Source organism: Otolemur garnettii, unplaced genomic scaffold, assembly GCF_000181295.1.
Source record: "Otolemur garnettii isolate 467f Iridium unplaced genomic scaffold, OtoGar3 scaffold00064, whole genome shotgun sequence".
NCBI lineage: Eukaryota > Metazoa > Chordata > Mammalia > Primates > Galagidae > Otolemur > Otolemur garnettii.
Genome location: NW_003852459.1, coordinates 4,542,856 through 4,569,463, shown reverse-complemented (window position 1 = coordinate 4,569,463; position 26,608 = coordinate 4,542,856).

Sequence of the window (26,608 nt, the reverse complement as noted above, 5' to 3'; positions counted from 1 at the left end):
TATTTTAATGCATATGAATATGTCATTTTATCATTTAGAAAGAGGTTACTCATGAAAATACATTTTGAATAAGCTAAAACTAATTTATAGTTTTTGTGGTAAATATTTCAAAATATTATATCAACTTGAATGCTGTAATTTACACGGCTTTTATACTGTTGTAGACGTAACATCACAGATGCTCCCAGAGTTAATGATGATTCAACTTAATGATTTTTCAACTTTACGTTTTTTGATGACTTTACACATTCTTTTTTTTTTTAATACACATACCCTGAGCACCACATAACCCTTCTATTTTTCACTTTCAGTATCGTATTCAAGAAATTATTGGCCTAATTACAGGCTAATGTAAGTGTTCTGAGCACATTAGTAGTTAGGCAGGGCTAAGCTACAATGTTCTGTAGTTTAGGTGTATCAAGTGCATTTTTCCACTACAAAGAGTTTATCTGTACATAACCCTTGGTCAGTTAAAGAGCATCTGTAGATGTTTATATTTATGTGATGCCTCCTGCTGAGCACAGTTCTGACATTTAAACAATTGGTAACTCCTTTATCTCTCAGGACAACTTTATTAGTCAGATTGTAATGGGAAAAAATGGGGCCTACAGAAGTGAGGCAACTTTCCCAAGATTGTGCTGGTAACAAATAATAATAATGCTTCAACCTACATCCAGACAGTTTGACTCTAATGCAGTATTGGTACCCACCAAAAAAAGTCTTGTTGAGTTCTTTGCTTTAGTGGGTATACCTATAGCCTATTTTGCTGTGCTCAGATCACCAGACCCTGTTCTGTTCTTCTGGTGGACAGTTTAACTCTCATAAAACTGAGAGGTTTTTTTCTTTTTTTAAAATCATGTCTACATTGCTGTTTTGGTATATTATGCTGCAGAAAGCCTCATAATTATAGCCACATTACTCTTGGTTACCCTCTTCACCCCCATATAAACATTTAGAGAACGTTAAGACCCGGTGAAATCAGGTAAATCTTTGCAGGAATAGTATCCAGAGTTGTTACTGGTGCTACTGAGAACTGTGTAACACACACGTTACAGCAGCACGTGCAGCATGTGTCCTGATGACTTACATAAACATCTTGACTTTAAAAAGACATTCTTTTTCATAACTTCATTACCCAAAATCTATCATAATGACGTGAAATCTCCTAAAGGTAAAATGATACCTAAACAAGAAGCACTTTCAAATGCACATGCAGTCCTTCTTGGTAAAGAGAATATTACTTAGTCTCCCTGTAGTAAATAGAAGGGAAAATAGAGTGGGATTGATCCCTGTTAGCCAAGCCTCGAGGGCTAGACAGAATGTATGCGGGACTGGATTTTCAGCATCCCACCTGCACCCCTCCTAATTCCACTGGTATAAGTCCACTCTTTCAGCATCCTGCCCAACACAGTCTCATAGGTTATATCATCCAGATCTAGGCTTCATCCTTTTCCAAAATGGCATATGGCTCCCTTTTGCACTGTATTGGTGGTCTCCTGGCAATAATGTTTATTATCTTCCTCTGATTCCTCTTCGTCCTATCCAACTTCCACTCTTCTTTAAAGATCTGGTGACAGTCCTGCTTCCTCAGGGCTGGGTCTGGCAGGAGTGTGAATGTTCCCTGGTTCTTGGCTCCTAGGGTGGAAGAATGAGCACTGGTGCTGAATAAGTGCACATTTGTTACAGAACACAAGTAGAGGACAGCAAGAATCATCCACGACAAAAAGTGAGACAGGTCCGGGTCTGTAAATGGAGAAGAGACCCTGAAGGCTGAGCTGAGCACAGACTGTCTTTTATACATTGACTAGTTTGTCCAGCCCTTCCTGGAAGGATTGGCTGTTGTTTCCTGTTTTACAGTGATTGACAGGTTGGGGTTATTTAACAAACTTATTGTTTCCCAAAATCTACAATGCTAATTGCACGGTAGTGAGCCCCAGGTCGGTTTAAGGTAACTAGGAATTCTTTACTTTGTATGTTCCCACCAGGAAACAGTTTCCCACTACAATTTGGTTCCTAGTTACAGTTTGGTTCTTGCTCTCCACCCTTAGTGACTTTCTTACACCTGCTTACCCTCTGCTGGACCTAACATCAGTGGAAGTAGGAATGTTCCCCAACTTGAGGATGGGGCTATGTATTGATAACTTATTAAAAATTGAGAATAGCCTAAGTCAAAGATGCACTTAATATACATAACCTATCAAATATCATAGGTCAGCCTACCCTGTTTTAAACATGCTAAGAACACATTAGTCACTTAGAGGGCAAACTCATCTAACACAAAACCTATTTTATCATAAAGTTTTGAATATCTCAAGTGATTTATTAAATACTGTTTTGAAATATGGCTTCTACTGAATGCATATCATTTACCACTGTAAAGGTAGAAATCACAACAAAATCATCATTTAGTTCAGGATCATCTATATTTCAATGTGCATAATTCAGTCTGTTGGGCAGCATAGGAGCCCTCTAACAAAGAAGAGGTTGGATTTAGTCTACATAGAGTGAGTAGGAGGTGCAACAACTTGCTTTGAGTTATTCCATGTGCCACAGAAGATTTACACAGTTGGGTAACCTTTAGAGCCATGAGTGGAAGGGTAGCGTGGCATGGAATTTTGGGAAAAAATCCATAGCCCATCTGAGTACTTGTTACTACACTAGTAATTCATTCACAATATTTTAGTGGAAAAGTCTATAATTCTACCAAGATTCAGGGCACAATTGTAGAATGACAATGGAAACCAGGAATAAAAGAGTGGTATAGTCTTTGTAGGGCCATACAACTGAGGCAACCCAAGTAAGAGGCACTTTATTGGTTTCTACCAGGACAGATCCAGAAACAAGCTCATAACACTTGTTGCCCATATTATATATCGTTATTTTTACATGTATACAGGGTCTGGCAAAAGTAACACCCTTTTGTCCTTGAGTGCGATATGGTTATATTACAGAATACTTTATCCCAAATTATTTGCAATGTGGAATAAGAATGGCTTTTATGTTCCAAACAGTATTATAAGTTCTGTTAAAAACACTATTCTGTGAGTTGTAAATTCCACCAATCCTAACATCTATCCATATCTCCTGCAATTACTTTCATACTTAGCTTTTAGTACTCCTGATATATGGAGATAGTTTGATTTACAAGGCAACAACCTCATCAGATTTCTCCATGGAATATTAAAATATCAGACACACTGTGCCATCAATACCATATCTAACCAGACTCCTATAGCCATTCAACGCTTCTGGACTTTTATTTAACTTGAGATAGTATTTGTGGCAATTTTGAAAAGCGCAGGAAACAGCAAAACATTAACATTAATGATGGGAAGTAGTAAGATGCTGAACTGTGGCTTTCATCTTGTTTTTCTTGTTTTGTTTTTGCTCTTCTTTTCTTTCTCCTTCCTCAAAATCAAGCTCAGAAAAAAAATTTTCAAAACATATAACATCTTTTTACCCTTTTTCTATTGACAAATACCTTTAAACTATATAAATTCTGTTCCAAGAGTGAGATTCAGGGATTAAAAATGGTAACACTACTTTGAATGAAATCAGGATACATCAGTTAAAAATATCTTAAGAAATATTACCACTCAGCATTTTATTTTATTATGAAATAAATAAAATGAATGAAATAATAAAATAAAATGATCACATTAGGGTGGCACCTGTGGCTCAGTGGGTAGGGCACTGGCCCCATAGAACAAGGGTGGTGGGTTCAAACCCTGCCCCAGCCAAACTGTAACAAAAAAAAAAAAAATAGCTGGGTGTTGGGGCAGGCACCTGGACTCTCAGCTACTTGGGAGGCTGAGGCAAGAGAATCACCTAAGCCCAAGAGCTGGAGGTTGCTGTGAGCTGTGACACCATGACACTCTACCAAGGATGATAAAATGAGACTCTGTGAGGCTGTAGCCCTACTCCTTGAGCCACAGGCACCACCCTAAAATCCATAATTTTATTTAAAAATCAAGAAGATAAAATAAAAATAAATTATATATTATTTATTATAACAACATTTTTAGAATTTCCTTCATTCCTTTCCTTCACTCTTACTTATTACCTAAGTAGATAGATATCAAGCTAAATAATTCAATATATACATATCTTTGTGTATTCACTATTTCACGTGAGTGAAAGCATAACCTAATAAAATGATATGTTACTTAACTGAAGCAAATATTTGAATTCTCTTGTTTGAATTAGGTCTCTGCTCCTTTGCCTTCACTTGTGTTTAGTTTTGTCACACTCATTGCACCACAGGAATTTCTTTAAGAGGTAAAATATGTCAGAAAAGATGTATTTTCTTCTTGCAATAAGTTTATACAGTGATTGTACCACTTTTCCTCAGACTATTGCCAAATGAGACTATTGCCAAATGTGTTTATCTGGGGGGAAGGATTGATTTTATTTAAGTGTAAAAATTATGATGTGGAGCAGGGGTCCTCAAACTTTTTAAACAGGGGTCCAGTTCACTGTCCCTCAGACCGTTGGAGGGCCGGACTGCGGGCCCTGGGACGAGTTGGCTGCTAAGCAGGACAGGCAGTGGTGGCAAAAACACCCGGCGGGTAGGATAAATGTCCTAGGCGGGCTGTAGTTTGAGGACGCCTGATGTGGAGACTTGATTTCTTGGCATTTGATTAATTATGTATTATTATTATGGCAAGTAACAGTTTCATTTGTGAAAAAGGAAACAGTTTCATTTGTGAAAAATTTTGAGAAAATATGCATTGGTGATGTCCTTATGAGTGTCTTCATGATATTTGGTATAGTCATTTTCTGCTTTCTCTCCCAAAGACCAACATTAGGAATAAATACCTTGAAGAACTCTGAGTGCCTCACAGCCTTCTTTGAACAGTGTACGGGCCCTCCAGGAGAGATGAGGTCGGAATTAGTCTCTATATAGAACGAGTAGGAGGAGAAACTACTCGCTTTGAGTTATTCCATGTGCCACAGAAGATTTACGCAGTTGGGTAACCTTTAGTGCCATTTTAGTGCTACCCTTTAGAGTGGAAGGGTAGCGTGGCATTAGATTGTAGAAAAAATCCGTAGCCCAACTGAGTACTTGTTACTACACTAGTAATTCATTCACAATATTTTAGTGGAAAAGTAAATGTAACTATAATTCTAACAAGATTCAGGGCACAAGTGTAGAATGGAAATGGAAACCAGAAATAACAGAGTGGTATAGTCTTTGTAGGGCCATACAACTGAGCCATCCCAAGTAAAAGGCACTTAAATTGGTTTCTACCAAGACAGACCTAGAAACACAGCTATCCAGGGTAAGGCACGTCGTCAGGATTGAAACTTAGCAAAAGGTAGAAGAAAAATCTGTCATTTATATAAAATCAAGAATATGCACGATGGTAGAAGCACTGCAGCCTTCATTGCTCCTGTGTGGCTCCTCATCACCCCTGCTTCCTTCACTGACGCGATACAAAGCCTGATTATCTAGCTCTGCAGAGGTGAAGTCACATATACGGAGAGTTCCTGAACACAAATGCTTGCACCACTGTTAGCCTAACTCCAAAATAATTGTTCCAAGGGGTTGGGGAGGGAAGGACATATAAAAAACCCAGACTTGTTTGATACTGATCACTTAGATTTTTTATTGTTTGTTTGTTTGTTTTTAGGTATTCTTGGATTAGTGCATAGGAATCTGTTTTGCTCTGTTTTGTTGCCAGACATGCCAGAACTGAGAGATGCCACGAAGATAATGCCTTCTTGATTAGTAGTTGTTCTCAAATTTTAGAGTTGCATAAGAACCACCTGGAGGGACTGTTAAACCACCAATTATTTAAAAATCTGTATTTTAATAGGTTGTCAGCTAATGCTGTCTTTTCTGGTTCAGGGACTATAAATTGAAGCCCACTTGAGTAGAGAGCGTAGTTACTGGCTCAAAAATCTGTAACAACTAAAGAAGAAATACATTCACATAAATAAGGCTGAGGATAAGTAATAAAGAATTAGAAGTTCGTGGATTCAAGAGAGCATACCCAACATAAATGTATTCACAAAATAGCTTGTTCAAAATACTATACTTCCCAGCTGATTGAGGTCTGAGGGAAAACTCTGCCCCATGCCTGTAATTGTGTGATTTGTAATTCTGTGTACTCAGGTTAAACATGGATTTCTACATATGGTGAAAGTATCATGTATTAATTCAGTAAAAATTTATTAAGTTACTACTATATGCCAAGTATAGTACTTGCTATATGTGATACATCCATGAACAACAACAAAACAACCCTGCCTTCATAAAGAATGCTAGGTAGAATCAACCGTTTTTTACCTGTTTAGTTCAAAGTTAAAATTCAAATCATCTTAAAATCTTTCCTACTTATTAGTTAAAACTCCCAAGAATGCAAACCAAACCACTGGATATTAAACCAAAAAACTTCTAAATTTCATAGTTTATAAATAGAATAAGTATATTCCTTAGTTCATCTGACTCTAGGAAAGAAAATATTTATCTGGAAATTGAAAGGTCTAAATGTAAAGGCTACTATTTTGGGACTACCAAACCTTAGTATTCCCTAGCAAATGTTTGCAGAACTTGTCTAGAAGACTTTGAGGAGGATGAGAGATTTGGGAAATACAACCATCATCGTTTAATATACCTAATTTTAATCCTATCTTCACATAATAATTTCCTGAAGAGCTTTCAAAAACTACTAACGCCTAGCCCCAGAGTTTGTTTTTTTAATTTGTTCTGGGGTGGGCACAGGCATCAGCAATTTTGAAGGCTTCCAAGTGATTCTAATGTGTAACAATAATTGAGATTCAATGATATAGAAATCATTGTTCATTTGTTCATTTTTAAATAAACATGTATTTATTGTACCCTCCTATAAATATATTAAGATATACTCGTGAACAAAAGAGATATAGAATATATCCTCATAAATTTGCATTTCTTTAATGTTTAATATTTCTTTATTAACCCTTATTTAGGATTTAGTGTGAGTTTTTCAGCTCCTGTAACATGGAGGGGCACTTGTGGACTCCGGATTCTGTTCCTGAGCAGCTGTGGAGTTTAATGGGAACATTTATTTTGCAGTAACATCAGAACTGCAAGAGTTGACTGGGAATTTTTTTCTTTTTTTGAGACAGAGCCTCAAGCTGTCCCCCTGGGTAGAGTCCTGTGGCATCAGAGCTCACAGCAACCTCCAACTCCTGGGCTCAAGCGAGTCTCCTGCCTCCGCCTCCCAAGTAGCTGGGACCATAGGCTCCCACAACACCTGGCTATTTTTTGGTTGCAGCAGTCATTGTTGTTTGGCAGACCTGGGCTGGATTCGAACCCGCCACCTTAGGTGTATGTGGCTGGCGCCTTAGCCACTTAAGCCACAGGTGCCAAGCCAACTGGGAAATTTTTAATACCATAAATAGAATTTGGACCTAATTTAATAGTCTATATTATACATCCTTTATCCCAAAGAAAGTAGATAGTGATGGCACAAGGACTATCATAAATGAACTGATTCAAGGCTATGTGGAAGATAATTTATACAATTTTCTCTGTAGAAGTTGAAGAATTTTATCCTAAGTGTTACAAAAAGTAGGGTTTCAACTGGGGGACAAGTTGATTTAGAACCATGGAATAAATTACCTATTCAAAGAATTTACAAAAAATAAATAAAACTTTATGGTACTCAGGATCATTTTAACTCATCTCTCTCAACACTGGTTCAACAATAATGTTAATGTTTGTCTGACATGGTCCTGTTAAGAAGTTTACATTTTTTAAAGGAAAATTTCTCATTCCTTCTTAGTATTTACAGAATGTAGGAAATAATGTACAGGTTTCTTCATAAATCAACTTTCTCTGTTTTGGTTTTATTGTAATGTGTTCTTTTGCTATGCACACAACTATGTCGGGAGGCATAGTTCAACTTGTTTCCAGAACACAGAGAAACCTGTGGGTCATTTGATGAATCCACTTCCAACTGTCTTCATTTCCTCTGATACACTAATTTCACAGACATTTCTAATGAGTATAATTTCACTTATTTCTTCCTAACTTTGCCCATTACACTCTAAATATTTCTGACTCTCATTATGTTCTTACAGATTCTAAGTATATATCTGGACAGGCCATGGTCTATATATTTTGAGCACATTGTTCCTCATGCATCCCATCTATAGGATGGTGACCCCCCTCATAATACAAGTCTACAAACAGAAGCAAAGAAGAGAAAAAGACACAGCCCAGGATCTCCATGCTAAATGTGCCCAACCTCAATGTCTATGTAATTTTTTTAGTTCTCCCTCCAAGTCTTTTACGGCCTGATTCTTTCTTCTTCTTGATCACACAGAGTAACTATAATCATGGTGCCTAGTATTCAAGGCACCATGTCCTACTTAAGACATTTTTAAATGTAAACTTTCTTATTCCCCACAACTACTCATTATATGCCATAATTCATACTGACTTTAATTGACACACTCCTGGCAAATGGGTCCAGGTGAGCCCACGAGGCTGACTGTACCCTTCAGGAGTTGGGTGTGCAAAATCAAAGAGAGGCACCCTTATCTCCCTTATTCTACTACAACACTTCTTCTATTAATATCGCCTCAGGCCCATCAGCCTTTTTGGCAGCCACATTACTGTGGATTCCTACTGAGCTTATTGTTAAATAAATGCCTAAGACTCTTTCACACATGCTGTTGCTAAGTCATATCACCCCTAGTCCTATCATTGTGCAGTTTGTTTCTGAATCCAGGTGTAGAGCCTTGAAATAATTCCTATCACTTGCATCTGTATTAGAGCCGGCCTATCATTTCAGGATCTTTCAACATCTTTTAGCCTCTGGGATTGGGAGGTTAAGGAGCAGGTAGGGGATTGTGACTCCATCATTTGACATATTCACCTTCCCACACAATTTGAAGCTTTCGTTTTATTTTGTTTTCCAAATCTAGCCACATAACGTTCAGTCTCTATTTAATTTATTGATAAATCTCTTCACTAAGTGAGACTTGCAGCAGACCACCAGGAACGGCTGTGTAGGAAAGGAGAAACCGGCCTCAGGGAGTACGGCAGCTTGGGGCTCTATCCCAAGATGGGCCTCTCAGTATCCTGCACTTAGCGAATCCTCAACAACTTTGGGGATCTTGTTGTGTTCCTACAGAGGATTAGAATAATTATAGAGGATTGAAGAGTTGATGCTCAGGTAAGCAAAAAGTTATGAGTAGCTTAAAGCAATCAAACTGTTCCAAGGCTGTTCACTCAAACTAATTTGTCCACACATATGTATTACATCTCAAGGAAAATAGAAAGCTATCGGAGCATGGGAGCATAAGCAGGAATGAACCCTGTAAGTCACCAAAATAATCACTACCTGGATAAAATTAAGTAAATATTATGTCTGGATGCCCTGCAAAGTTTGTAGATGAGGTCAGAGACAAGCAACATATTTGAAGAGAAACGAAAGTTTCTGCCTCTCCTCATCCCTTCATGTTATTCTCTCCTTTTTTTCAAACCTCAGACAAATACGAAGTGACCTAAAAAAAATAGAAAGAAAGAAAGAAGAAAGAAAGGCAAGAATGTTCCATGCCAGATAGTTTTTATCTTTTTCCTCCAGCAGCATCCAAGAAACTAAAAAGGGAAAAGTGGAGAGAGGAGGCAGATAATCAGAGTTGATTGTGAGTCTGGGAAAAGTCTCAACTATGTATTGAGATTCACAAAAATGAAAGATGAAAGATCACAAGAGAGGAAATGAATAACCATTCGCCCATTGCCAGTGTTCTGCTCCCCATTCTTCCAGCTGCGGCCGATGCTTCAGTTTCACCCTTCAGATTGGAGCTAGAGGCGCATGCAAACGTCTCAGCTGCTATGCTTTCTCCTACTGTAGCCTGCCTTTCTTTAGCATGCCCTAAAGATAGCATTCTTAGTAAACAGACTGTCTGTCAGGCTGAGGAAATTTCATCAGGGGGGATGTAACCATCTTCTCTTGGAGGAAAGGCTTTCCCACCTGCAGGGTATAAACTATTGGAAATATAAAAAAGTTTTTTTTTTTGGTAGCATCAGCAGCCAAAAAAAAGTGCCTGATTCAGCTGTTGAATTTTTGTTTTAACATCTTTGCAGAAGACTTGGTCTCGTTGTCTGGTGTCTGCCCTTGTCCTAGTGTCCTCTGTGACTAGCACAGTGCGTGTCACTTATCATTTATTCAACAAGTATTTGTTACCCAGACGTGTTGACTATTTATAGATGAACCAGCATCTCGTCATCTAGGATGAATTGGCCCTTTTGGTTTAAATAAGTATAATCAGATAACTCAATGTGCAAACATTTGTATTTTATCAGGCTGTGGACATTTCCAGGTAAGGAATGTTATCTGCTCTTAGAATTGTGTGGTGGTTTTCATCATGTTTTTCAGATATTTGACTGAATTATTTAGTTATTTGGATTGCAGTAGAACATGCCATATCTGAGCATACAAAAGTTCAACATTTTTTTGAACTCCCGGACTTGCTCACTCAGTTGATTTGGTTTGGGACCTGAAAGTTTGCATTTTTAATCAGTTCCCAGGTACTGCTACTCCTACTGGTCTAGAGACCACGTTTTGATAACCAACACATTAATCCAAACTCCTTAAATGATAAATGAGAAAGCGAGGCTCGAAACCAGAGAGAAAAAGGATGTAACACGGGCGCTCCATTTGCTAGAGTGGTACCCACGGCCTCCTTGCAGCTAAGGCACATTTTGTGCTCTCACGAGGCTTCTCCAAGCAAAAGCAGCATAAGAAAGGACACGAGGGGAGAACTGTGCAAAGCACAAGCAGCCCCAGTGAATGAGGATAGATCTTTTGTGAATTTGTGGATTAAATAAAAAGTTTTTACTTGTTTTAAAGTTCTCCAGGGGAAGTGAGATGTTCTATAATCTCCCTTGCTAACTTCTTCCACATCTAAAAACATTATTCAGAACATTCCTGTTACAAACTTAAGCCCATTTTCCATTGCTAATGAGGCATTCTATATTATACTACTAAAGAACTGATGTTGGAAAATAAATGTGTCTATGAAGTAACCACATTTAAAAAAAATAAAATTGAAATAAAAATAATTAAATGCAGCCAGCTGCTTTAAGCAGCCATTTCATCACATGGCAAGAAAAGTATTCCAAAGCCATCCAAGATCCGTTCTCCCCTGTTCCTTCTCGCCTTATTGCCTCACCACAAAGAGCCCTATCAGTTATTGAGTTCCTTTTCTCAGTGTGTTTCCGTGGTCTATGGCCAGTCCTGAGCCCTTTCAGCGAGCTTAACTGTCTTCATTAATTCCTGTGTACTTATCTGGCTTTACCTAGTTATTATCAAATTGTAAAAGTAAAAACCTGTTCTTAGCTGTACAGAAAGGAAAAGATGTCTTCCCAATCGTCTTGCTGAAGACTCAGTGGGAGAAAGAGGAGGAAGTGGGCTGTGTACAGATTCTCAGGGAATGGGGATCAGAGTTGTACTGTTCCTGAAGGATTAGATATGTCACTATTTTCCTCAACATTTGAAATCATTAATACACGATCCATGCTATCACAGATATTCCTTCTTAAAAAGAAGAAGTGGACAGAGGAAAAGGAAACAGATACATCATCCTGTTTATCCTGGAGTCCAGACAACCAGTGGTACATGGCTTTATGTATACTAGGGGATTAACCCATTAGAGAATTCAGTGAAGTACAAATTTAAAGGGCTAATGATGTGTGGTTGCAGCTAATGCCTGATTTTATGGAGTGGTTTCTAATTTAATTTCCCTTTTCTCTGTATTTTGGCCAAATGATGCTAACTGGTTAATCATTGTCCTTATCCTGTACAAAGTGTGCAAACCTGAAATAATAACTAACAAAGAATGGTCCTACACCCCGCAGACAGCCATCTGCTGACACGGTAAAGGGAGAATAGGTCCAATTCTCCTATAAGGACTGAGTTTATTCCCTACAGCTTTTAGTGTGCAAGAAAGTTCACACCAGAGTAAATAGGAACGTAAAATGCGCATGCCTACATACACGTTTGCAGTTTAAAAGGCCCCAAATCTAATGCTTTATTTTTTCTCCCCACAAAGCACTTACCTTATAGATAGTCGCCATATTCTGGGCATTTTTCTAGACATTATTAACACACTAAACTTTGCCACGTGTCAATGTTATTCTGTACATATCAGAGTATATGTACTAGATATACTCCTAAGAAAAGGGAATAGTAATAATTTCTGTTATATAAATCTAATTCAAATACCCTGAGCCAATGTTTTTCAAATCATTCTTAAGAATTACTTAAGAACAAATTTGTCGCTTTACCCAGTATATGGCACATACACACACAGCTAAAACAAAACTTCACACAATAATTTAACTGTTATGTGACATATAGCCTGACATCTTCCATCCCTTTCTGTTTTGTTCTTTAAAAGGTTTCATTCCGTCAAGCCCCACTCTATGAATTTTAGCACTTGCTAGCTAAATTTGATAAAGATCTTACCATTTGAAAAACTTTGCATTAAGGGAATTTGCTGTTTTTAAGAAGTTCTATAGTCCTTCTCTACTCATCCTTTAATAAATTGATGACTTTCGGATTTGTCTCTGTACCCGTGTAAACTTATGGTACAATGGCTCTTTCAAAGCTCTGCGTGTCTCTACTTGACTAACACCTATATGAAGACAACTGCAGGATGCAGTGTATGTTTGAAGAACATATAATATTAAATAATGCCCTAATTACTTAAGACAGAGTTTTTAATATAGGCTTCTTTTTTTGCCGTCTCGATTTGGTGAGCAGTGTCTACAACCTGCAGTATCTCCAGCCTGAGGCATCTCTAAGCCTCATGTTTCAGGCCCCTCAGGCTTATCTATACCTGACTTTCTTCATATACATTAGGTCACTCCTCGGAGCAGTCTAAAAAGGCATCTCTAGCAATACTTAATGCATATGATTAAAAATTCAAAAGAAGCCCTTGTACCAGCTGTTAAACTCTGCCCGTGCACTGTAACGCAGAGTTCAAAGCCCAGCAAATTGAAGGTCAGGTTAACAGGACCATTTGGTGGAATTGCATTAAACTGTGGCAACTAGGGGCATACGTGGACGGCTTCTGACATGCTCCTCTGCAGAAGGGAAACTAAGGATGTGCACAGTTACCTCGCTGAAAACTTTCATATCTAATTTGATTTTTTTTACTCATAGTAGCGTTTAAAAAGGAAAGCACAGGAAGTCAATTGTGGGTTTTGTTTCCTACATACGCAGCTTAATAAAAAAGAACAAAATCCACCGAGAGTGTGACCCTGACTCTCCCTTGGCAACTGAGAAGTGAATTTCTCTCTTCACATGTGAATTTTCTCAAACATGTCTGAAGTTTCAGGAGCAAATAATTTTGCTGCCCCAAACTGAAATCTGCTACCATGCTCATGTAGGGAACATCATGAATTCACATAAACTCTTACTAATAAGCTTGGTGCCCCTATACTTCCATAGGCTTAATGGTGAGAAATGATCTTCATAGTATCAGTTCCATACTTTCTAAAAATAAAACAACCTAATTCATAAAATAGAATATGTGAGAATGGAGAATTTGTCATTCTGGTTCAACTACTTTCCAGTGGCATGCCCTTCCAGGGGACACTGATCCTCTTTGGACCTGTGTTTCTCACCTATAAAATGAGAGGACTGACAAGATGACCTCCAGGGGCAAAAGCTCTCTCTCCGTGAGATTTTATGCACCTAAGTTTGAGTATGACGTAGTTGTGGGCCTCTATGAGAAGTGAGGAAATAGAAAATATATTTTTCTTATGTGAACTTGAAACGTTCCTTTTCTCCGAGAATTGCTCATTGTATCGGATAAAGAAACATTAAACACCAACAGAAGAAAGAGAAGGAAATGACACAAATTAGAAATTTGCCCTTGAGGTTCAAGTAGATTCTTCTTCCTCATAATACAATGCATAAAGAAAGGAATGAAAGAAACTTTCAAGAATGTGAATGTTTGTTACAACTGAATGAGAAAGGAATCACAAAAAGCCAGTGTTGTGCTTTATAGAAAGGGCACAAAAATAAATTGTTATAGCAAAAATCCAAACTAAAGTTTTGAGCAAAATTCAAATAAGTTTCTAAACCAGCACTACAGTATAGCAAAGATAATTTCTAGTCAGTAAACATTAGGAGACGCAACTTTGAATAGCACTTTTGGGAGGAAATGGGTATATCTTTGCCCTACAAATGGTTATAGTTCGCGTCTTTAAGCTTATTCATAAGTTTAACTTACTAGTTGGCTTTTTCTCTGAGGATGTTTCAATTATCATCGTCCTCTTTATAATTAGGCTCCTCTACATCTATGAAGCTGTTTTATGTGGAGTGGCCTAAAGCAAGATAAATATTAAAAATATGATAAGTTGCCTTGGATAAAGGTATATGCTTATTTAAAAGTATTCATTACTCCCTTGCTAGGTTAAGAAACTTTTGCGCATTTTCAATTTTTCTTCAATAACTGAATCAACAATAATACTACAGAGTCAGATAAACCTACTTTCCAACTCCAGAACACCCCTCTTACTGCAAATCTTGGCAAATTACTTTCTCTGACCTCCTATTTTCAACTCTTTAAAACAGAAGTAACATCCTCTCATAGTGTCACTATGTATTTGAATGAAATAATGAATATGATGCTTGCTATATTGGAGTTACTCATATGTTAATTTTTAGGTTAGTTATTTCATATAGTTGTAGCTGCAATAATTTTCCAGAAAAAAAAGAATCTTTGAAAAGTATAGACTAACAGTTCTTTATCTTATATTCCATTTTCTGATGGGTAGAAACTATAAAGAACATGGACATTGTATTCATGATCTTTTGATTCTAAGGAATACTGGGCACTGTGGATTGAAAGGCCTATTTCTGTTAATGTGGTAGAAACACATTTCAGTAAAAGAAGAAAGACCATCAATTCTCATTTTCTTTCTGTTCTGAGCACCTACATGCTCAAGCCTACATGATCACCTGTAAACACCTGGGTAGAACAGACAGGGACACCTCCCAGCATGACGCTGCCTATTACAATAAGTAAGGGATATGGAAAAACAAATAGAGCAGAGTTGTTGGGACAGAGGAAGATGAATTGGAAGAAAGACTTGAATAGGTAAGTACATTCACTATTAAATGCCCGGGGCAGAACAAAGGCACCAAGTTGGGAGTGTGAAGCCACATCTGTGGAACAACAAGGAACCCAGTGCCACTGTAATGACATAATCAAGAGTGAAATAACTAAAGTGAGGACAGAGATAACAAGTGCAGTCGTGGTGGGGCCTTCTAGGACATTGTGAGGATTTAGGCTGTTACTCTGGATGGCATTCCAGGGCCTGGGAAGGCCGACCGTGTTTAGAACAGGTGTAACGCACTCTAACTCACTCAACAGGGTGAAGCTAGCTGCTGTTTTGAAAAAGATCTTTAAGTTCTCAAGAGGAAGCTGTGAGAAACATTTGGAGACTACTGAAATAATCCAGGAAGGATATCAGTATGGTAATAGTGGAAAAGGTGAAAAAAGCTCTGATGTTTTATATATGTTGAAATCTGAAACAATATATCTAATGAGAAAATGGATGTGGGGTTTGAGGACTAGAGAATAATAAGAGATGACATGACAATTTGGGGATTGAGAGATTGGAGGGATGGCGTTACCAGTAACTGAGCTGGGAAAGACTCTGGGGACATTAGTAAATTTCTGAAGGAAATATAAAGAATTAGGTTCTGTGCGTGTTTAACTGCAGGATACTCATACAATGTCCAAGGGGATATGCGTAGTCTCAGAATGAAGTTTATGAAAGACAGTTTGCCTGGAAACATAAATTTGGGTTCTTCAAAGTAAATACTGGGTTTCACAGTGAACTGTATTACACCATGGGGAGTAGGTAAGCTCACTAAAGGAAGGGAAGAGTCCAAGGTGTGGGCCACGGGCCTCCAATATTACATCAGCTACACGTGTTCTGCCTCAGGCACTTAGTACTCACGTGGGCCAGGCCCACCAGGTGATTTATGTCACCTATTGGAAACCCTTCTCTCTTCCAACAACCACCTGTCCATTCCAATCCCTTGAAGAAGACTTCCCCAGTTGTGCTCACCCTCTGTAATCACAGAACACCATGCATATCCTGTTCTGCATTACACATGTTATCTTTCCACCCCTTTTAGCAGATTGCAAAAACTATGATGGCAACAATCCTAGTATTGCCATCACTGTCATTATAAAAAATGACATTTAATTAGTGCTTAATAGATGCTAGGCATACTCTTAAGTGCTTCTCATGAATAATCTCTTTACATCCTTTAATTCCCTTACTCTTATTTTCCAGATAAAGAAATGGAGACTCAGGAACTAAGGAACTTGCTTGAAGTCTCCTGGCTAGAAAGTGGTTGAGATGAATCTGAGCATCAGACCTCAACTGCTCCAATGACCTCGATCAATGACCTGGTAAACCTTCATACCACTTAATTTGTGGGTCCCTGCATATGGTAAATAGTGTATAGAATCTGTTGGCTAGATGGATGCATAATTGCTTAAATTAATGATTCTACTTTTTTTTTGTAACTACAATAAAACCTTGTCTATGATAAATTAATTGTGCAAACTTTAGTCAATGAATTGCAGTATTTTTCAGCTCTTACTATAGGTTACTTTATAATCGAATATGGCAAATCCAAAAAAACCCAATTAACCATTAAAAGTTTCTATCCACATAGAACAAACTACTAAAATATTACTTTGAGGTCAGTACCTAATTATCTAGGTTACTTACACTTTGAGTATCTATATTGGTTATATTTGTCCTCGAGAAATTATGATTGCCATGAGAACCAGAGGATCACCTGATCTTGAACTTTCAGAGAAGAATATATGTAATATTCCCAGATAATTCAGATGGAACCATTTTTTAAAGTAATATTTTAGCAACACGAATCAAAGCATACATTTTTGTTGTATCTTTAGATCCCCCAAATTCTAGAATATCTTATCTCTCAAGAGTAGCAGGTGCTGTTCAGTACCCTACTCTCGTTCTGCAAACTTCCCCGTGTGATCTGACCAATGTCTACCTGCCACCATTTGCAGAGAGATCTGACTGATATCTATGTGCTAGAGAGATTTGTGCTGGACTAAGGAAGGCTACTCTGTGTACAGCCCAGAAATATCAGATGTGTTTAAACACACCACTACCACTGCCTCCATTCCTTTCCTCTCCCACCTCCATGCAATAACTCTCCACCCAAGGACTCTCCAGAGGCGGTATGTAAATATCCCAGCTTCCCCACCTCTTGGATGGGGTCATTCTGAGGTGTGTATTTTGCACTATATTCCAGAGGTCCCCTGAAGGATTAAGCTTCAGCCACACAACTATGATCGCTGGCTTAATAAAGCACTCTTTAATGGATTACCTCACTTCCCGGGGTCTCTCCCCTGCCACCCTCAACTAGTATTTCCTGTACCCCCTCTAAGACACTGTCTGCCATCACATCCTTATCTCAGGTTGAGATTATGGGGAAACCCACTCTAAGACAACAAGACTTTTTGTTATCAGAGCCTCAAGTGCAGTGATAGATCCTCTTGGACAGAAAGAAGCAAGCAACAGTGTCCATTTCTCCCCTACTGTTCTCTTAACCCCCAAATGTGCCATATTTAACTGCTATTCTATGTGCTCTTAGTAGAGAAATTAAGGAGATTATTTGATGTTCTACAGAAATTCTATATTTTGAGATACATACATTAATGCAACATATTACTAATTTATGTAGTGACTCTGCTGACTCTGTTCTAGGCCTTGATTCAAAGGTGCAAGAAACCATTTTGAGTACATGGAAGAGAATCTCATAGAAATGGCTTTGCTTCCACACCTGTGAAGAACAAGTCTGGAACAGGAGGACATTTCAGACTTTAGGGAGTGGTAAGAGGGGTGCTGTAATATAGCCAAAGACAGAGACATAAGTTAATTTCAAAGTTGTTTCTATGGAGAAATACAGGATACTGTTATTACAATGTTGACTCACAACTAAAATTATGATCACAATGATAACCAGAGGATCATCTGATCTTGAACTTTCAGAGAAGAATGTATATTATATATTTATTGTAATGCTATCCTATTAAATAACCCCAAATCCATCAATCATATGAAATAACCTAAAATCTATTTCTTTCCAAGGTATCAGAAATGATTTCCTCATAATAAACTCTAATTTCTGAATCACTAAATCTTATTAGGACTGCTTATGTTTATGAAACCTGTATCAACATTCCACTTACCTCAAAATTGACTTATAAAAAGACTGGTTGCTAGCTTTATTGCCAGCTAAATATTTTAGCTTCCACTTATAAAGTTGATCAAAAAATGCTTAATAAAACCTTTTATGTGAGGCTATATTATTCCTTGATGTTAAATATTTAAAATAATTTTCCTCTTAGGGGTCTTCTTTTATCCCTAGTTTAAATGTTAAAGGTTTTTATTTGTTTGTTGTTTTGTTTGTGTTTTTATGCTAATAAAAGAGTTTTTCACATGGTTAGTTAAGTATATTTTGATTTTTAAATAGGTTCTCAGTAAAAAACTAATAGCTTTAAAATGTAGCACTTTTGTAAAAATCAAGCCCATTGCCACATGATGTAATTTAGTTTCAAAATAATTTTAAAGATTAGAAATTCCCTACTGCTAATTTGTGCATGGGTATAATATGTGTTTTTAGATACAGGGTAAACAATTTACTAGTATCAAGGAAACATCAGTAAAGATTTTATTAGAATTCTAAAAATGAATAATAAGCCCAGCCCCATGCCTGTTGTAATAGCTAAAATAAACTTTGCTGCTCACACTGTGGTGACTTAGCTAAGCTCTTCTTTCATTCCATCAAACTACATGGGGCAACAGCTGGCCTTTTTTTCGACACCCTTGGTATGTTTACTGCAGCCATGTAACTTTGTCTCAGAGGGCTGGGACTGTTGCTAAGGCGAGGACCACTCCTTCCTCCTGCTTACCTAGAGCCCATTGGTCAGAGTTTCATAATCAGGCAGTTACCACAGTGTCAACATGGGGGCACTGGCAAAAATACTCTCCGTGCTTCTACAGGTGTTACATTTTTTGCTCCTCTAATGACTACTAATCCATCCATGGGACTAAAATGATATATTTTCAAAAACAATGTCCTGGCACTGCTGAGAACATGCATATAAGGCCATGAAGGTCTACACAGTGAGGATTGCACAATAACCCATTAAAATAAACATTTGCAACCACAGATAGCTGGACTGAAATCCTGCTCTGATACAAATAACATCTGGACAACTTTTGTTTGCATCTTCCAGCGTAAAACACCCTTGAGAAAAAATAGAAGGCAAGCTAAAAGACAAAGGACCACTAAAGGTTTTATTATGCTGTGGGTGTGGTGCCATAAATTCGAGGGGGCTCCGGCCAGAGTTGCCAAACCTGAATTTAAACAGCATGTTGTTTTTAAAAAATTGTAACACTGGTGAAGAGCAATTCAGTTTTCTTACATAATTAATCCAGTGTGAAATAGAGTGACTGGAAAATATCCAGTGGTTTAAAAATAACTCAATTATTTATAAGTTCCACAGTACTATAAGATCCCACACTAAGGAAAAGAAAGTGAAGCATCTTGGTACCAAGCATGTCATCTTTACTCAGGGAGGACTTGAAGAAGTCAACATAAACAATCTAACCCTGAGAGCCAAAGAAACTGAGGTTCCCTCGGATTATGCATCAGCCTAGTGGGCAGGAAAGGGGTTCTTCCCTTGACATTTATACACCGCTGATGCATATCCATTCCTAATACTGAAGACCCGAGCCGTGTGAAGTAGGCATATGAGGGTCTAAGGAACAGAGGAAGAAGGGAAAGAAAGAAAACTGAGCATCTTTCATAAGATTTTGAATCATACGCAACAGTGAATGGACTTTAATTTCTAATGTTGCTCTTTGATGTGGAGCAAAATAATTACAAGTTGAAAGACACTGGCATGTATTATATTCAATATAAAGATTAAAAAGTTAGTCATAAATAAACCTATATATAAAATTTCGTGCTTAGGGCTGGCTCACAGCTAGCAACTAAATATTTATGTCAGCTACAGCTGGCCACTAAACAAAGGGAATGAAAGTTTGCTTTAGTGATATTAAAATCTTGCAAAATATTTCCCAGTTGTCTAAGGCATTTTTTTTTTCTCTTTCCCCTACTTGAAGGGGCCATGTGAGTGGTGGCACTATTCTGAAAAGACCGAGTCAAAGTTAGAAGGATTGACTTTTAAGATCCATTCTTAAAATGCTTTATTAAATTATGTGATTTACCTTAAATCCTTTGTTTGAGCTCTGTTGCAGAAATAAAAAAAAGAAAGCAGATCTGTATTCATTCTTTCACTTCACAGACTGTGGGTATAGTACATTTCAGACATACTCTCTCTATTTCTTTTAACCTGGGAAGCAAACAAAATATAAAACACAATTAAATCATTTATTTACTGAACAAATGCAATTTTGATGTACTAATTAATACCCATGACAATGAAAATAGATGACAGTTTTTGAAACAAACAATTAAGTTGAGAACAGAACTAGTTGTTTTTTTTTTTAATTTACTTGTTGCTTATTTATGGATATCACTTGATAGAAAAATTTTAATAATTCTACCACAAAAGGATTTTTTCTTCTAGAGGAACTGTAAGTGACAGTGAAAATATTGAAGGAGGCTAGAGAGGGGATTACACTTCCAGGTGGTTGTAATTATGATATCTAACTGCTATTAAGTGAAGTTGTTTTAGTTGTAGTCACTTTATTAATAATTGGGAGATTACCACTGAAACAATTTTATAAAGTTTTTGACTAAGGGTCAAGTCGGACTACCTTGTCCCCTGCAGGAAGTTTCTATTACATTTCCACTGGGTTTTTGTTGTTGTTGTTTGTTGTATCAGATCAGTGGCCATTATCCAGCCATCAGCAGTCTCTCCTCCTGTGGTTGTTCTTTTGTTTCACCGTTCCTGTCCAACCCATAAAGACACAAGCACATCTAGCCTTTCTGGGGGGATGGGGTGGGGGTGGGCACTTACTAACCAAAGAGGTGAAATTCTTCTGGAAATGAACAATTCCTGCTGATGTGAAATGCAGGTGAAAGGAAAAGAAAATGCTGACCAGTGTCAGCTCCGAATGCTATCTGTATGGGGGGACAAACCAACCATTCACCCATTAATTCAAATTAATCCTGTCTCACATTCATATACCTAAAGCCTACTTTGTGCCGATTATGTTAGATATTTAAGGTGCAGATATACCGTATTGTTTCTGGGGGTGATTCATGATTCATGTTATGTAAATGGGGAAGCTGATGACCCTTCCCCCTTAAGGAAGTTGAGAATGCAATTAAGGTAGAAAAGGCATTTGAGATGAGTCTTGAAGGAGAAATAAGATGCTCTTGGGGAGAAAGAAGGAAAAAAACCTTTTGGGTAGAGAAAATATCGTAAGATGAAAAAGGCATACAACTGTATGACATTGCCAAGGCATGGTGGCTCATGCTTATAATACTAGTACTCTGGGAGGCCCAGGCAGGAGGATCTCTGAAGCTGAGGAGTTTGAGACTGGGCTAAGTGACAGTGAGACCCCATATCTACTAAAAATAGAAAAATTAGCTAGAGCTCGTGCCAGGCACCTGTATTCCCAGCTACTCAGGAGGCTGAGGTCAGAGGATTGCTTGAACCTAGGAATTTGAGGTTGCTGTGAGCTGGGCTGATTACAGAGCACTCTAGCCTAGACAATAGAGTGAGACTGTGTCTCAAAAAAAAAAAAAAATACGTGATGTTTCAAGGAAATATCACTGTTTGGAGTGACGGGAGGGACATGACATGCGATGCAAATGGAGAGATAAATGGGGACTTGATTGTGACCGAAGCCATGCCAAGGAGTATATTCTTAAGACAATGGGAGAACTGGAGGAGTTATATAGGTGTGACATAATTGGCTATAAAAAGGTAAGTAATACTTGCTCATTAATCTTGAAAAGAACAGGCTGTTTATTTGCTACATTCTATTGTGGAGTGAATTATAAGGTCCATTTTGGCAGATGTAGAAAGGATGGCAGGTCGTGGGAGCAATGCCTATATTCTGCTGTTCATCATTCTTAACCATATACCCCAGCCTTCTCTATTCTTCACGATTTACCAGCATAGATTTCCTTCTCTTTAGTCTGTTTCTCCTTCCCCCCCCCAAAAAAAAAAAATATCAGAAAAGCCTTAATGTTGCAACCTGTGGCTCTAAGAGCCATATCCACATAAGGAATGTGAACTTGTGAATTAGACATTGATCTAGATCATTCAAGCCTCCTTTACCCAACATAACCTTATTTATACTCATAATTTATATAAAAGGAACACTATTACAGCAGACTACTTTTTCTTTTGTGTTATGTAGCTAATGACTTAATGAGCTTCTATGCACAAACTTACTGGCACTCTGCAAGAGAAGTACTAGTTTAAAAAAAAAAATGGAAGAAGAAAGATTATTCCAACATGCAATGTTAGCATTATGACCCACGCAGACCACCTGGAATTCTTGAAACCATTATACTGAGTAACAATTCTTCTCATGCAATGTAGACTGTACTTCCTCATTTCTCAAGAGATATTTACTTGGACACTGGCTCTTTGTTTTCAGCAGCTTTTCTGCCCTTGCAAATTAATCCCCACCTGTAGTCAAATGCTTCCATTTATGAAATCACAGCAGTTGTTTCAATCATTGGATTAAGAATGGAAAAGTTTATGTAATTTGGGGTGTAGGAAGAGGAAAAGGATATTTTCAATGAGCCGGACAATCATCTTATTTAGTTATATCATTAAATACAAAATAATAAAGTAAAGTAACTGGATATTCCTGGAGCTAGGAGAGTGAAGATACAACTATGTCTTTAAAAAAAAAAAAAAAAAGACAAATCCCAAAATAACTACAGTACAGATCTTCAGTGGCCTTCATAATCATCAGAATCATTCATTCATTCCATAGATGGTGCACTATAGAACCAAAAAAAAGGAAAGCTAAAACAATTGAGCTAGGTACTGGATTCTGTTCTATTAAGCTAGAGTGTGATGATTGGAATCAGTGACACAAAGAGCAGAGTCACATGAAAATCTTTCATTGGATTCAAACTAGAATTTCTTTAGTCAGACTAAGTTATTCTGAACCCTAAATCATTTTTACAACAAATAATGCCTTTGATCTACAGTTAGTCAGTCAAGCAGATAATTGCCAGTTCTCCCAGTTCTTCATGTTGTGAAAATCCAGATGGCTCGTTGTGGGAAAGGACTACAACCTGCTCTTTTCTATGCCCTGTTTGAGATATGATGATGAGGCTGTGGCACAAAAAAATAATGATCAAGTGGTGAATTTTAAGACTCCACTACTGATGAGAAGTAACAGGGACCAGCTTTATCTTTGTGACTGAAACAAACAAAAAAACTTACACAATATAACAGATAGTTTTCAAGACACTGAACATCAGGCAATACAAAGCATTGATTCCTGAAAGAGAGGAAAAGAAATGATGTGAGCCCTACTAGTGCCCTAGATTACTGCCTTGTAAGTGTTTTCATGGTGTTTTCCAGGGAGGAGAAGTCCAGTCCAAATCAGTACTGAGTTGAGGATATGAGGACCAGAGTCTGGAGAAACCAAGGTGACTAAAAGCTGAAGAATAAAGTATCAAATAGAAGAGAACAAGGCAAAGGGAGAACCCCAGAGACAGAAAGTGGGTCTGCTCTAATATTCAGCTGACTACTGATCATTGGAACTACCCAAAGCCAAGAAAGATAGACCCCAAAGATTTAGACCATGGTTACAGTTTCCAGCAATCACTCAAACTTAGAACAGTGTCTACCCTACCATAGAGATGGAGACACCTCATGATTCCTGGAGCATCAGGTAAAGTAATCAACAGGATCTTGCCTGAGTTGTGGAGACTAATTGGTCTTATACTAAGCCTTGCTCCAGACTCAATTAACAAATCTTAAAAGGAAGATACCAAAATATCAAACTATGTTCATATGATTTAACAGGGTTCTAGAACAAAGCTCTGGAATATTTATAGAAACACAAGTATTGAATACTCAATAAAAATTTATAATACCTGAAATCTAATCAAGTATTACCATGCATGTCAAAAAGCAGGACATTATAACCCACAATGAGAAGACAAATCAAGCAAATGAACCCAGAATTTCCACAAATATTACAATTAGCAGATACAATACTATGATAGTTTTTATATTTACATTAGAAAAGTTAAAGTCAAAGATTAATTTTTCAAAAAACAATTATCAAAATCAAACTTGTTAAAATGAAATCTGTAATGTCTAAGTGAAATAATTTGCAGATAAGAACTTGAAGAAGAAGAAAAATTAGTGAACTTGGTGAACTTGAAGACAGAAAAATAAAAATAAAATACGTAGAGAAAAATAGTTTCCTTAAAACAGCAAAAAGAATTATGGAGTTGTGGAATCATTTCAAGTGGCCTAATATATGTATAATTGGGGATCTCTGAAGAAATTGAGAGAGTGAGGATAGACAGTAAAATAATTTGGAAAAATCAAGATCAAAATTCTTCCAAATTTAAGAAAAACTGAATATAATAAAAGTAATAGCAAAAATTAATGAAATAGCAGAAAAACAATTGAATGATTATCTAAGAGATCATATATTCGAATAATGAATTTAAAAACTATCAGGAAATTTCTTCCATTCCAAATGGCTTCACTAGTGAATACTACTATATATTTAGGGGGAAAAAATCATGTTAATTTTATACAGATTCATTCAGAATTTGAAGAAGAGAGAATATTTCCCTACTCATTCTGTTAGGACAGTATTAGCTTGATGTGAAAATCAAACAATGTCATTACAAGAAAAGAAAAGTACAGACACATCTCTCTCATACAGCAATTTTCAGTACAGTCTAAGTCCATCAAATACAATAATATGTAAGCAGGATAATACTACATTATAATACTACATTATGACTCTAACTAGATTAGAGCTGATCTGAGTGATGCATAGCTGATTTACCTTTCAAAAACAAAGCCATGTAATTAGCCATATAAACAAACTATAACAGGAAAACCCTATGATCATTTTAATGCACCCATACACATTCATATGGCAAAATTTAACATTCATTCTTCATAAAAATCGTAGCAAACTAGGAATAGATGAGAATTTCCAAAGTCTGAAAAAGTTTAGGGGAAAAAGTATAGTTAACATCATACTTAGAATGAAAGACTGACATCTTTCTCCCTTAGATCAAAAACAAGACAAGAGGCTTGGTGCCTGTGGCTCAAGTGGCTAAGGCGCCAGCCACATACACCTAAGGTGGTGGGTTCGAATCCAGCCCAGGCCCGCCAAACAACAATGACAACTGCAACCAAAAAGTAGCCAGGCATTGTGGTGGGCGTCTGTGGTCCCAGCTACTTGGGAGGCTAAGGCAGGAGACTCTCTTGAGCCCAGGAGTTGGAGGTTGCTGTGAGCTGTGTTGCCACTGCACACTACCCAGAGAGACAGCTTGAGGCTCTGTCTCAAAAAAATAATAATAAAAATAAAAACAAGACAAGAATTTTTGCTCTCAATGCTTTGGTTCTACAATGTACTGCAGGTTCTAGGCATCTCAATAACTGAAGAGGAAAAAAAAACATTCAAATTAGAAATTTAAACTGTTTCTCAGATGACATGATCGTATATGCAGAAAATCCCACGGAATCTACAAAGAGAAGTTCCTAACTGTAATGTGCAGCAAGACTGAAGAATATAATTCTGATAAAAATAATCATATACTACCAACCATCTTAAATATAATTTTAAAAAGGCCATTAACAATAGTATAAAACATAAAAATCTTGGAAATAAACCCAATGAAATATGCTCACTACCTATATCCTGGAAACTATGAGACACTGTTGAAATAATTTAAAGAAGACCAAATAAATGAAAAAACTGTAAGAGCTGTCTAGATAGTATCCAGCCATGTAATATGAACAATAGTATTAACAATGGTTAGATCGGTGGCTGGATACTTTCTGAACAGCCATCATATACCATGTTTATCAGTTGAAAAAGTCAGTATTGTTAGATAATCAATTTTCACCAAATTTATCTCTAGATTTAAGGTAATGTTAAGCAAGATTCCTATAGGTTTCCTGGAGAAATTGACACATTGATTCCAAAATCTTTTCATACAGGAATACAAAGGATATAGAAGACCAAACAATATTATAAAAGAAGAACACCTTTGAGGGTCAGTGCTATCTAATTTCAAGACCAGTCTAATGTGACAGCAATCAAGGCAGAATGGTACTGCCAGAAAGTAGATAAATACAACAGATCAATGGGATAGAATAGTGAGGCCAGAAATAAAATCACACACGTATAGAATACTTATTTTTGACAAAGGTACAAAGATAAATTAGTGAAGAAAGTTTACTCTGTTCCATAAATGGAACTGAAACAACTGAATATTAGCAGTCGAAGAAAAACAACTTTAACACTTACATTGGACCATTTATGAAAATTAATTTAACAAGGTCATAGACTTAAATTTAAAATATAAAACTTTTTTTTTTT